Source organism: Channa argus, chromosome 10, assembly GCF_033026475.1.
Source record: "Channa argus isolate prfri chromosome 10, Channa argus male v1.0, whole genome shotgun sequence".
NCBI lineage: Eukaryota > Metazoa > Chordata > Actinopteri > Anabantiformes > Channidae > Channa > Channa argus.
In genome coordinates this window covers 10,361,478-10,374,115 of record NC_090206.1, presented here as the reverse complement: position 1 = coordinate 10,374,115, position 12,638 = coordinate 10,361,478, and positions in this window count along the sequence as shown.

Below are 12,638 nucleotides of genomic sequence, written 5' to 3'. Positions count from 1 at the left end.
GAGCGCTCCCTGATGTCAGTGCTGCCATACTGTATGACTAATGCAGCCCGCGAGTCACTGTTTCTCTGCGCCGTGTCCCCAAGAGCTGAATTAATTGGCTGTCATCATGGTTGCTCTCACTCACACAAACACATACATGGAATGATCAAGATATAAATAACCCAAATCAACATGGTATTTAAGTGACAGGCAACAATAAACATTTTGTGTAACATTCAATGGCGGGTTCCACTTTGGGGCCACCCTCTAACATATGGGCCAGATCCTTGAAATGCTCATGTGATTAGGTTTAGGCAACAAAACAGGACCTTTAACATTTTCAACTCACTTTAACTTTTTCAATATTTAACCAACAAGTAACCCTAACCAATTGCTTAATATGACTATATATATGGCAGTGCAGGGAACACCATTTAGTTTCCCCAAAACAATTTTTTTAAATTTTCAGTTGTAATACTTTTGTTTTTACATAGCGCCATATACATATTGGCTACAAATAAACAATTGAACTTTCATCGTTACAACTCACCCCATGGTAAGTCAGAAGGGTAGTTGTTAGACTTGTTAGAAATGATTGCAAATCTCATCTAATCCATTGTTTTAAACAACTTATCCTGGTCCGGGGGACAGGGGGGCTGCAGCCTATCCCAGCTGTCATTGGGCGAGAGACAGGGTCCACCCTCAACAGGTCGTCAGTCCATGATACGTCCAATACAGAGGGACATGCATACAGACAATCATTCACACTCACATTCACACCTACAGGCAATTTTGAGTCACCAATTAACATAACATGCATGTCTTTAAACTGTGGGATGAAACAGGATCACCCAGAGGAAACACACTCAAGCACAGGGAGAACATGCAAACTCCACACAGAAAGGCTCGGCCAGCTGGTGGGTTCCAACCGGGGACCTTCTAGGTGTGAGGAAGCAGCGCTAAACACTCTACCACCGTGTTGCCAAAACAAACATATCACATTGCATTTTATAATAGCCATATGACATACAGAGAATCAATGGATTCACACACGCATCAAATTATATATGAATACAGTGAAAAATGTCTTTATTTGTCCACAGCTAATTAAAAAATGTAGCTTTTGCTGCCAAGTTACACATTCATTTCATATAACTCATTGCCACGGTTTACGAGAAGTAGCTCAGGTTTAACACCATGTTACACTAACCTCATTAGCAGTGGCTGTAGATACATCAGCTGTTTCAAATCAGTGGTACGTGTTAGACAACAAAAATTGTGATGTCTGCATAATAAGATTAGATTTTGTGATTTACACATACACAGACACACACCTCAGCAACTGAAAAATACTTGTGCTGCAAAAAAATACTTTCACACCCTGAAGACCTTTGTTAGGTTTTTCCCCATGTTAGGTTGTTCCCCACACTCCCTTTAACATAAAAACCATATCATGTTTTTGTTTCCACACACAAACTCATATTGCTAGAGTGCATATTGTAGGAAAAGAAAAAAACATGAACATTAGCCTGTAGCATGTTTTCTCCGTGAACATTTTGTTATGCAAGAACTATTTTCTAACTTTGTTATTTGAATATAAATGCAATTAGGCTGTATTAAATTTCTTTCAAATTGTATTTGCTAAGCTTTTGCAAAATATTGTACTTATATATTATCTGTAAGAGCCAAGAGGTGATTAACTTAACTAAAAGACTGGAGGAAGTGGGCAACAGGTATGCGTGACTCTGGCTCCAAAGTTCAAAAATACATTTAACAAATCTAAGTCTCACTAAAGGCCCCACTGTATAACCTTGCCGTTAACTGCTGCAGTTTTAGGGTGAGTAAGTGGGTGGGTTACCTGCTATCAGCTCGAGTTCATCTATCTCCCCGCAATATGTCCTGTTGTTTGAAATGGTATGTTTCAGTACACTTGAATCAAATGACATACAGTCAGTGATGTCTGTAAGTGTAACACTTTACCCCTGCACTGAATTCTCATGCTAAGCAAAGCTGATCACTTCCTGGAGCACTATTTGTACTTAGCTGCATTCATTGGCAAAAGCAGAAGGACACGAAACTTCTGTAATTACAAATTACGACTATTATACTGATCATTGCAAGACTGCCCTGCATAACTAGTTGAAAAAAATAAGCTTCTTTTATTGTTTTTCATATTGGTTTAAAGGAGCATTCAATCAGTACTGGGATTTGCGAACACTAACAGATTTTTAAACAAAAATGTTTTCGCCAAGTCAAAGATAATGTGGTTGCCTGAAATTCCCATCATATGATCTATACCTTTATTTTCCTTCAACATGTTTGCTCTGCTTTGAGAAGTCATGATCTCATAACTTAATTTCATGTTTTACTCATAGTGCAGTCTGGATAGATGTGGTAGAGATACATTTTCTGTTCATCGAATGTAACATAATGAACAAATAACCTTTTAAAGACACGTTCATTTGAACAGCTACGAATCTCAGTTATAATGATCGTAAAAGACAAAAAGCTCTATCTGCACTCTTGCTTGTGCTTTGAACTATAAACGCTTGTGTTTCTCAACAATTTGCGTAGACTGAAAGAATAATGGAGTGTCATCCCGACCCTCTGCTTTTGCATAATATTGTCTGTGTAGTCATGCAGTTTGATATCCTGGCTGTCGAAAAGTGATGTTTTTATATGGATTTCACTTTTGTTTTGAGAACTGATCATCAGTTTAAAATGGCAGGAGCAGAAAGTTTTCTCATTGCACGGCGACATTACTGTCTTTATTATCTATGTTATTTCAAACAGAGGGGGCTTTACCTTTTAATGACCTGCATGTTTTATTATGCACGTGAGTGCACATGTGTGTGTGAAGGAGAGTTTGTTCAACCTTTCTCTTCGTCCTTAGAGCTTTTACTTTCTGTTCGACTCCAGATGTTGCTGCCTGCACATTGGGGATGAGACTGAGCTATCAGGTGTGAGAGAGACCTTCAGTAGCCGAATTTAAATGCAAACAAAGCTGTGCCATATGTTGTTACATGTTTATGATTTTACACCTTTTTAGGGGCTATGATTATTATCAACAAAGTTGATTCTTGGCTGGAAAAGCTCAAAAAAGATGAAAAAAAAAATTATGTCTTTATTCAAACATACATACTTATCATGTCACTAAGTGCTTTCTCCCATGTAGTCAGAACGACACTGACTCCACTACAGAGATGTTTGCTTCTGAAAGTTTTTAAACTGGGCTCACCCTTTTAACCCGTCAGAGAATTCTGACAATTTCTGCTTCATTAGTAGCATTGTCACTTATTCTAATTTGATAATTACTATTTACACAGCTGTGCAGAGTGCGGCAAAGCGTAGCAGACAGTAGAAGAGGTTAGAGGAGGCAGGGCAGAGTTAAATGATTTCTCATGATAGCATTAAGTTATTGTACTGCAGCTTTACAAATTGGAAAATATGTACAAGTTGGTTTATTTTCAGACAAGAGCACCTGTGGTGCAGAAAAAAAGGAAAATAAAACAGCTCTTAAAATTCATTGTTTCCCTGATTGGGAAAATATATTATTTATGCAAAAAGTAGTTATGTACAGATAGATCCTGAAATATCGATGCTTCTGATCCCAACATTTCCTGTTATATTATAATATTATAATTCTCATGTTCAAAGGTCAATATCTAAACTCAGTAACTTGGGGTAAATTTTTAAAAAAGTAACTATAAGTAAGTAAAAAGTAATTATAAGCTAGATAGTCTAACTAATACCAATTAATAGGAAAGAGGTTCTGTAAGTCAGAGCCATGTAAAAATGAGTATCAACAATGAGGGACCCAAAAAAATAGCAGGTCTTTCTAAGCCCACTTTCTGTAAATGTGAGAGCAGCAAAAACAGTGTTAACATTCCACTTATACAGCTTAGACTTAACAAATATACAGAGTGTGATAATATCATGAGATGCAGTCTGAAGAGGATGAGGAGAAGAAAAAGGTGCTGCAAGCAAAAAACACACTTCCATCAGTGAGTCCTTTGACAGCATTTTCCAGGTATGGTATCCAGTGTGTTGTTATGGTGACATTTAACACTGACAATGAAGTGATTCATGTCTGTTAAATACCCGACCTATATTTTCATGTTTAAACAATGGGAGTTCCCCAGATTGTTAAACTACTGAATGGCTTTTTTAATTATTTAAAATGAATAGTAAAATGAATTTTTATGGTTATCATAAAATAATTAAAGCCAATTTTTAGCAACTTTTGAGATTTTTTTTATATATTTTGTGAGATGGGTGGCACCATTTCTTGTTATTGAAGGCAAAAAGCCCTTGCAGTTAAGCCTTATTATCTCTTCTTCTCCATCTGTCTCTGTTGCAATGAGAAAGAGTAGCAGCAAGAAAGTCAGGATTTGTGGAGGGCATGGTATGTCTGTTCTATGAGCCCAAAAATAATTTTGTTTTGCTAATTTTTAAGGGGCATGTTTTGGAAATGACTGCCAAATGACTAAATGTAAATATTTTCATAGGATGTCCAGTTCTTATAATGCATCCTTGACGACATTCCAGCACTGTCTCCATGCTAATTGTTCTGTAAAGGTGAGATTAAACACAGAATTTAAATGTTTGGTTCACATGCTTCATGCTACAAATGCAGTAACATGGCTACTTTGCTGCATTCTTTCCATAAATTATTTCAGTTTCAGTTGTGTTTCTCTCTCCCAGATGCATTTCTAGTTACCAGAAGGATGCTTTAGTGGACACTGAGGAATCTGATGACTTGCTAAAGAATCTTTCAGAAATGATGGTTATGCTGAAGCTACAGATGTAATTCCAGCTAACCTCTAGTAACTACCTGAAAGCTGGAGGACACTGAGAGTTAGGGATCAAACTGATGACACTGGTAATTAGATGGCCTTGTTACCTCACTGGCAATTTGTCACCTCTCCTGAGTCTGAAAGTACTAATCCACTTATTTCTGATCATGATTATGGAAGCAGTTAACACCATTTGAGAAATGTCTGATCATAAAAATACAATCTTGTTACTCTGATAGGTGACATATGTAAAAAAGAAAATACTGTCTCTATTTTTTGACCTAGTAGAAGATTCAATGTGTGGTGCAGATGAGGGTGATGTATTGCTATGTCTTTTAGCTGTGAGAGGTAGAAAAATGTTATTGTATTAACACTTGATTTCCATTTCATATGAATCATTTCCTTTCTGTTCCATTTTAAGAAATATGCTTAATCCTTCAACTCAACAACAACAACAAAAAAAAAAAACTGTAAAATACAATTAATGCTGCATAACACTAAACGATGATTTACTGTGGAAATGAAATGTGTCTGAAAATGGTCCACTCTAACCACACTATTAGAAATCTAGACTTGAACGTGAGATGGAACTTCAGGCGCAGTGGAACTCTGATAAGGGAGTCAGGGGAGTGTAATTTTGTTGATTTTGTCAATGAGTCAGGGGACCAGCACATATATGTGGTATCTGCAACATATACAGAGGTCCAGATATTAAGAACAATGATCCATAATGACGAATTAAAGGGTTTTAGACAAGTGAATAATCTGAACGCAGCAATATAGAATATGCTATGCTATATGCTATATAATCTATGTTAGTAAGCTCACAGAAGGATGTGATCTAAATCACTACAGCAGATTACAGTACTGCACATCTAAGGCACAGGTACACAAAGCATAGAAATTAACAGTAACCATACTGTAAGAAAATATTCTAGGCAAAAGTACGTTGATGCAACTTTAAACTCACAATTTTTACAATGTCCTCAGCCATTCACTGATTAGAGCAACTAGCAAAGCAGATTAAGTTTTGGTGTTAGCATTGGTAGTATTTATGAGGCAAATACAAATTTGATTATATTTATCATGATCAATCATTTACACTTGGTGACAATTCGTATAGGTCTTATTTAACTCTGACTCTGTATTTTACCATGTGAACCCCCCCACACCCCAACCCCTGTAAAAATCACTGGCCACCCCTTTCTGCACCCAGCCCTGACCAGCAGCTTCACCAAATGACCATAAACAGTAATACAAGAATTTCTGGGGAATCCTGCACACACATGGCCTGACAAGCAGCTATTTATGTTCTAATATCTGTCAACACACAAACAATGAGTGTGGCCCAAATTTGTCTGCTGAATGTAAAAATTGTTTATTTTTCTGCCATATGTTCTGCGACTGCCCTGCTACGTGAAAATCAGTGTAGTTGGTATTCACAAGGTTTCATCATATTTGACCACTGATTCCAAGAAATTAATTCCTGGAAACAGTCTATGGGTGAATGATAATAGCCCCTTTCTATTGATAGAGCTTTCGCACAGATCAAAACTTAATGGGGTTCATAATTAACAGTGATAATTCCGTTCCCTTCAGCTTAGCACTTGTTGGGGCAAAACAAAATAAAAGGATGACATTTCTCCTATTACTTCTGATTGATCTGGTCCATCCTACTGTGAGCGTCAGATGAGAAAGGCTAACTAGCGTTGCCTTTGAACCAGACAGCCACAGGGTTTGCCATTCAGTAAGAAAAACAACATGATCTAATTAAATGTGTGTGTTTTGCTACATAGCAGACATAGGCGCTGTTAAGCTTGTTAGTGTCAGTAAAACACTTTGCATTCAGTCATTTGGCAGTTGTTTCTAGCCAAAGTGACTGACAAGTGGGAAACACACACACACACACACGGGGGTAACCTAGGGGTTGGAGTCTTGCTCTTCCAACATGTCGACTTGTTGAATAATCTACTGTATTTTCCTGATCCACAGGCTGAATACATGTATTGCTAATAAACTTGTGTTACACTCACAACCCTGGCGATGAAGGGATACTCCAGTGATGTGATATTGCACTTCCATAAAAAGAAGAAACAATGGTCAAAACCAGTGCTGCAAAAGCCAAAAAAAAATTCAATCCTGGCCTGTTGATTATTTTCAACTTTTTATTAATGATTAGCCTTCAATGTATTTTAGTTTAATTACATTTTTTAATTAACCTTCTATATAATTTTAATTTTTAGTTAAAATTGGCGCTTGCAGGATTCAAATTACCTATGTAGAATTCACAGGAAATCTATTTATGTAATCATTGCAGTTTAATTTGGTCTCTTTCCATGCAGCCTTTTTCTGTTTATGTTCACTCTAGGTGCCAAATTACAACTGTATTAAGTAATTGCTGATTCAAATTAAAAGCTTTCTATCGCTGTTAGTTCACCTTTAAAGCAGTCAAATGGTGAAACATTTGACTGCTGCCTCTGTAAAGATATTGCAAATTCTTCTCTAACTAAGAAATAGAAGAACAGATTTCACATAAAATCTGAAATTTTACGCAAATTTGAGTTTTTTTAACCATTCTGCATCAGATTGAATTTATTTTCCATTTTGTTCAAAACACTATACACTGAAATATCAAAGTAAACATCACACAAGCCAAAAGAGAAGCTCAAAATGACACATTTTGTTTGCACAATGTTCTAACACCAACAAAATATTACAAACATGCAGCAAAAGCTATTTTCCACCTCAAACACAGAAGAATAAAAAGAAACCCAATAAAAACATATTGGTCAAAAATGTCTAAACAACTGTGTCCTGTGGGTGTCAAACATATGTACATTAAGGATTCATAATTATAAGTAAATTTTATCAGCTGGAAACATGTGATACTGTAATAATCTGGCCTAAATAAAAATATATTCTAAAATGTATTGTTACACCTACAGGTCAAGCACTGGTTTATGTGTAAGTGTGTTTTTGTTAGCGAAGCACCACCTTTAGTGGGCTGCGGATAGAAAGCTAAGAACTGCACAACATTCAGCTGACATCTCCCTGACACCTAGCTGAGAGCAACAATCCTGAGCTGCTCCGTCTGTATTTTGAAGTAGGGTTGGGCAAAACTAACAATTAACTTTGTGCAATAACAAAGGAAAAGTCATCACCAAGGTCTGGTAATGTTTTAGTAACACATAGGGGACATTACATGCACAGTGATCAGTGTTATGTTTGGATTCACAAGGAATGTGAAGTAAATAATGTGGGAACATATTTGGGCCCAAGAAACACAGACCACAGTAGGAAGGTAAAGAATGTTTGAATATGAGAACTGTGAATGACAAGCTGAAGGTTGGAGTGCATGTTCATAGGATAACAGTGTTATAACAGTGTTATGAGCGGCCGAGGGAAAGACTGGACTTTGTAGACGAAGATAGCAGGAGATGGAAAAAGATGCCAAGCTCAGTTGGACGGTCAGGTGAGTAGACTGGGGGCCGGACAAAATGGAGGAACCAGGAGAGAGATAAGATGGTGGATGACCAGGTGAGTTAAGGAGACCAGGAGGATGGCATAACAGGAGTGACTGGCAGGCTGCAGGTGAGTGTCGGGATTGTTGCAGGAAAACATAAGTAGCAGAGAGAAGCATACAGGTTATACACAGTTCCAACATCTAATTTCCACAATTCAAGAGCCAAACAAAAGTCATATTCCAGGGGCAAGTATAAGCAATCCAACAAATAACAAGTAGCAGGTTCTTACGACACAGAGTGCACAGGACAGAAATCCAGGCAGAGTCTGGTGGTATGGGTTACAGACAAGCAGGCAACACCAGGAGCCAGCAGGCAGGCAGATCTGACAGGTATCAGCCAGGTAACAGGCAGACAGGTTAGCAGGCAACAGATCTAGCAACAGGCTGCAGGCAGGTTAACAGACAAAAGGTTTAGCGGCAGTTTTCATGCAGGTGATGAGTAACAGACAGATTACCAAGATCCAAAATACAATGCAGATAACAGCTGAAAGGCTCACTGAGAATCATGCAGAGAGACAATCTGACAGAGAACTGTGATGAGAGCTGGGTTTAACCAGGCAGGGGAACAGGTGAAAACAATTAGGACTGGTGATGAGTGGGGAAGTTTCCCGAATGAATTATGGAGCAGAAAATGAGGCAGAGGGACTACAAAATAAAAGCTGGGGACAAGAAGTGAAGCAGGAGACTGTGACAGAACCTTAAAGTTTAGCTCCTCTCTCTATGTTTTTTTTATGTCGTAGCTGTGTTAGTAGATTACATATACAACATTAATCACACTGGAATTACCACCTCACAGTTGTATGCTCTGCCACTTTTGTGCCAGATGTGTTGAAATTCCCCCGAGGTGTTTCTGAGATATTGCGTTTACAAGATTGGGGCAGACTTGAGGTCACACTGTCCTTGTCCTGTGACCAAGCTTCTTTGAAAGCATTGTAAGTTACTTCCCACTGGAGGAGGCAGAACTACAGCAAAGATACCCCAGGGAGAAATCCCGTCTGGTTAACTAAAGCTACGTAGAAAAAAACAGGCCAAACAACTTTGTATGTAAACGAATTAAAATTGACAATACAAGTAATACAACATATTAACTATAAATAATATGAAAGCAAAAAAATGTGTCTTGTCTTGTTCACAGGATATACAGAAACCAAAACGAGAAGGTGGAGAGTGCACCAAGCAGGACTACAACGTGACCCAGGTTACTCCTAAAATAGCATAAAACTACTTCTCTGCTTTGACTATGGTTAATCATTCCCTCCAAGATTTTGCTAACCTTTTTGTAAATGTTGCGACCAAACTTGCCTGATGTTGTGACAACTTTTGTTTTGTTTGTTTTTTGTGATGCACGTTTTTTTTAATAATGTTTTCGATTGCAAGGTTGTACAGAATTCACAGAGGTCTGGTCGAATTAATTAATTGCAATCACAAGACTGTAAAGTCCTGGAGGGACTGGGTCAATTAACAACTAAGATGCTCAAGTGTAGTTTTACAAATTCTACAAATTTTACAAATATTAACCTGTACAAAAAGGCAAACGTACTATTAGGTGCTTAAATTACTATTGACTACTTGTCACTGTGGTTATGGAACAGGCATTTTATCTGATACAAATTAATAGAACAACAGTGGAATGCTCCTTTAAAAATGTCTCCACTGATGAATGACTTGAAAACTCAAGTAGGATTAAAGAGGACGTCCAGTGATATTTTTTTTTTGGTGTTTTGTTTTGTTTTAGGCTACTCTCCAGTACAGGCATTTTGTGGCTCCAAAAGCAAGTGCATCAATGATCTGATCAGCTGATTTAACTGGTGTCGCTTGAGGCAATTTCATCTCCTGAGACTCTTCATCTCTGCTTGAGGCAACATTAACTGCTACTAGCATAACAAGCCTGAATCTCTGACCGTACTGTCAAGTTAATGCAGATGCCAAGTTTTGACAAGGAAGAAGACGGTAGAATAATAATAATGACAGCATGTCTGTTTCTGCTGCATCGATTCTGACAATTTATATATATATTAATAAAGCTGTCCACCTTACGTCTGACAATGTAAGAGGGGTGCAATGCTAAATTGGTGAAAGACTTTTGATATTTTTCTCATCCCAACCCTTTATTAACTTAAAAAGACGAAATTCAAATCTTTCTTACATATTCTTATACCTGTATTGTTGTTTTCATGTATCTCCATGTGTGAAAAATTAAACAGACAGGTGTGAAATACAGTTTTTAAATAATTGAACAATGTGGCAAGCATTGTGTTGTGTAATCTCACAAGTGCTCTTTGGTGAGGAGATGAAAACATTCACTGTTAACCAACAGACACGAGCCAAGGAAAGTGTATGCCAAGATGCAGCAACAAGATTAAAAAGCTTCTATTAAATGGCTCATTCACAGAGGAACAGCACAACATCTGAACATTTTTCAGCTGCTGGCCTTCATCCAGTCAAATAACTAGGTCACAAGTCTGGACACTTTTTGGTTAGAACGTTTGTTTGAATGTAGGGCTCTTTTTTTTTTAAATTGGCATCTGCTGCAACATTATTGACATCAACATGGAAATTTATCACAGCTTGTTCCTAGATATAGTAACAGACAGCCCCTTCATTTGCTTATTTCTACTCAGTTGTCATTTGAAAGCTCCATTTTCTGTGCGTCTGTCCAACTTATAATAACATGAATTTGCGCACTAGCATTGCAAACACTGGTGGACCATCTTGTTATTTACCCCCACAGTGTATTAAAATGCCAAGCAAGGAAGTCATAATGAGTTTTTGAATCACGGTTGCTGACCAACAGTGGGAGGCTGTAACTGCAATTTCCATTTTCATTTTCAGAGACACTGAGAAATGCCTTCTCTGCTATATGCTAATATGCAGTGTGTCTTTTTTTGTGTGTGCATCTAAGATATTGTTTTACAGTAATTAGACTTTACGCTTGAGTGAATCCTTGTTTTAATTAAATGACACTCAAACTAAACAAGTGTGCCAAAAAATGTATTTTTAAGGAAAGGGTGCTACTGCAGAAATAAAATTGGATGTCAGGTATTGATTTGTGTGGAAGTGTTGGAAGAAGCTCTCCTGGCTATCCGTCGGAGGTGGCTTTTGACCCAAACAATGACAGGGTGAGAATCTGCACTGCAGACAACAAGCAGCGTGTGAGTTGCATGTCGACTGTCTTCATGTTTCTGAAGGAGGAATTTTGTTTCTCCCACACACACTCCTGTTTTTCACTTGTCCTTTTAGATGTTACTCTTAAGAAAATTGCTCTCATATGAAAATAGAACGCCATCCTTTTGTTCCTACAATAAAAGATGTAACAGCTGCTTCTCAGGAAGTGCATTCTAAATGAGGCTTGGCATTGCCCTCCGCTGTCAGATCCCAGAGTGACCTGGACTTCTCCTGCTTCCTGCCTCCCCTCACCCACCTTCTCCTTCCCCTCTGTCATCCTCCTCCTCTTTCCTCGGTCTCCCTCTACTCGTTAAGACAAGCCCCTCGAGTTGGGGGTGTTGACAAGGCTTTCTCACTCGAATATAACCAGAGGGAAGCTGATGTGTCCCGGGCCGTGCAGAGACATCACGGCATGTGATGGCACCTCAGCCTCTGCTCTTAACAGAAACCACAGGAGTACCTGATGTGGAAAGAAAATAAAAGAATTTAAAAAAAGAAGAGCAAGGCAGCTCCTTAGAAAATACCTGAGAAATTATAGCTGCAGTGTTGATAGGCTGTGATGTGTTTGTGGATCAGCTCTGGGGTTAAATCTAGGGTCCTTAGAGTGCGGGTTGTCCCACTTCTGATTGCTGCTGTCATTCCTGATTGCCTCAGATCGACACCAGGGGACATGGCAGAACCCAAATCTCAATCCCAGGCAACCGCCTGAACCTTGTTGCCGGTACAATTCAGTGGCAATTTCATGCTGAATAAATGATTCATCCTCTGTAAAAACTTGATTGTCACAGAAAGACAGCAAATTGTCAGCGACGTTTATCAGCACACGGGTAGCAGGAGGATATGATTATTGAATGACTGCATCATACATTTCTGAACGTACAATGTGAAACAGGGTGATATGTAGCAGGCAGGGGGGCAGTACAGTAGAACAGTGAAAATGTGACAGAATCAGGAGATGTATGAAAAGGGAGAGAACCAGGCTGTGAGAAGATATTTAGGCCACACTGGGTTTTTTTTAATCGGCTGCACAACATGCAGCGTGTGTCCAGCTGCTGCTGTTCTCCTGGGTAAAACAACAGCAATGAAATTATGCTGTGACTCCTTATGCATAACATGCTATTATTCTCCCAAAGCAACAATCTGATCATTCAGCGTCCCTAACGAGTAGGCTCACA